Raw genomic sequence first — 2,710 nt, forward strand, 5'->3', positions numbered from 1 at the left:
AGAATCCCTACAGTGCAGTCGGAGGCCATTTGGCCCATCAAGTATGCACCAACCCTCCAAAAGAACACCATACCTAAGCCCACTCCACCGCCCTATCCCCATAACCCTACCTAATCTGCACATCTTTGGACACTAAGGGGCAATTATTCATGGCCAATCCACCTAACCTGCACATATTTGGACTGTGGGAGGAAACCGGAGCATCCGGAGGAAACCCACGCAGACACTGGGAAAACATGCAAACCTCACAGTCACCCAAGGCCAGAATTGAACCCGGGTACCTGACGCTGTGATGCAGCAGTGCTAACTACTTTGCCACCTTGCCACCCATGGGTTGAAAAGCTCTGTTATTTGTGTTGAGGGTCTGGTGTTTGGGAAGCCATTGTCTCAGCAGACTTACGGACTCTGCTGGCAAGATTGATATATCAAATGCAAATGGCATCCCTGTAGCTTTTGAAATTGGTCTGAACAGTCCCATGCAGTCTGTGAGAAGCTCCTTCAGCATACCAAGGTGTGACATTCATGAAACTGAGAAGAAAACTCTTTTGTTCTGGAGGCCACTGGGGGATGATTTCCAGACAGAGAGTCAACCATATTATTTATCTTTGTTGAGGAGAAAATTCCAGTTTAAAAATAAGAAATGAAAATAAGGGTAACATAAGAACATAAGAACAAGGAGCAGGAGTAGGCCATCTGGCCACTCGAGCCTGCTCCACCATTCAATGAGATCATGGCTGATCTTTTGTGGACTCAGCTCCACTTTCCGGCCCGAACACCATAACCCTTAATCCTTTTATTCTTCAAAAAACTATCTATCTTTATCTTAAAAACATTTAATGAAGGAGCCTCTACTGCTTCACTGGGCAAGGAACTCCATAGATTCACAACCCTTTGGGTGAAGAAGTTCCTCCTAAACCCAGTCCTAAATCTACTTCCCCTTATTTTGAGGCTATGCCCCCTAGTTCTGCTTTCACCCGCCAGTGGAAACAACCTGCCCGCATCTATCCTATCTATTCCCTTCATAATCTTATATGTTTCTATAAGATCCCCCCTCATCCTTCTAAATTCCAATGAGTACAGTCCCAGTCTACTCAACCTCTCCTCGTAATCTAACCCCTTCAGCTCTGGGATTAACCTAGTGAAACTCCTCTGCGCACCCTCCAGTGCCAGTATGTCCTTTCTCAAGTAAGGAGACCAAAACTGAACACAATACTCCACGTGTGGCCTCACTAACACCTTATACAATTGCAGCATAATCTCCCTAGTCTTAAACGCCATCCCTCTAGCAATGAAGGACAAAATTCCATTTGCCTTCTTAATCACCTGTTGCACCTGTAAACCAACTTTTTGCAACTCATGCACTAGCACACCCAGGTCTCTCTGCACAGCAGCATGTTTTAATAGTTTATCATTTAAATAATAATCCCTTTTGCTGTTATTCCTACCAAAATGGATAACCTCACATTTGTCAACATTGTATTCCATCTGCCAGACCTTAGCCCATTCACTTAGCCTATCCAAATCCCTCTCCAGACTTCCAGTATCCTCTGCACGTTTTGCTTTACCACTTATCTTAGTGTCATCTGCAAACTTGGACACATTGCCCTTGGTCCCCAACTCCAAATCATCAATGTAAATTGTGAACAGTTGTGGGCCCAACACTGATCCCTGAGGGACACCACTAGCTACTGATTGCCAACCAGAGAAATACCCATTAATCCCCACTCTTTGATTTCTATTAATTAACCAATCCTCTATCCATGCTACTACTTTCCCCTTAATGCCATGCATCTTTATCTTATGCAGCAACCTTTTGTGTGGCACCTTGTCAAAGGCTTTCTGGAAATCCAGATATACCACAACCATTGGCTCCCCGTTATCTACCGCACTGTTAATGTCCTCAAAAAATTCCACTAAATTAGTTAGGCACGACCTGCCCATTATGAACCCATGCTGCGTCTGCCCAATGGGACAATTTCCCTCCAGATGCCTAGCTATTTCTTCCTTGATGATAGATTCCAGCATCTTCCCTACTACCGAAGTTAAGCTCACTGGCCTATAATTACCCGCTTTCTGCCTACCTCCTTTTTTAAACAGTGGTGTCACATTTGCTAATTTCCAATCCGCCGGGACCACCCCAGAGCCTACTGAATTTTGGTAAATTATCACTAGTGCATTTGCAATTTTCCTAGCCATCTCTTTTAGCACTCTGGGATGCATTCCATCAGATCCAGGAGACTAGTCTACCTTTAGCCCCATTAGCTTGCCCATCACTACCTCCTTGGTGATAACAATCCTCTCAAGGTCCTCACCTGTCATAGCCTAATTTCTATCAGTCACTGGCATGTTATTTGTGTCTTCCACTGTGAAGACCGACCCAAAAAACCTGTTCCTCAGCCATTTCCTCATCTCCCATTATTAAATCTCCCTTCTCATCCTCTAAAGGACCAATATTTACTTTAGCCACTCTTTTTTGTTTTATATATATGTAGAAACTTTTACTATCTGTTTTTATATTCTAAGCAAGTTTACTCTCATAATCTATCTTACTCTTCTTTATAGATTTTTTAGTAGCTTTCTGTTGCTCCCTAAAGATTTCCCAGTCCTCTAGTCTCCCACTGATCTTTGCTACTTTGTATGTTTTTTCCTTCAATTTGACACTCTCCCTTATTTCCTTAGATATCCACGGTCGATTTTCCCTCTTTCTACC

The sequence above is a fragment of the Scyliorhinus torazame genome, chromosome 6 (assembly GCF_047496885.1).
Source record: "Scyliorhinus torazame isolate Kashiwa2021f chromosome 6, sScyTor2.1, whole genome shotgun sequence".
Classification (NCBI taxonomy): domain Eukaryota; kingdom Metazoa; phylum Chordata; class Chondrichthyes; order Carcharhiniformes; family Scyliorhinidae; genus Scyliorhinus; species Scyliorhinus torazame.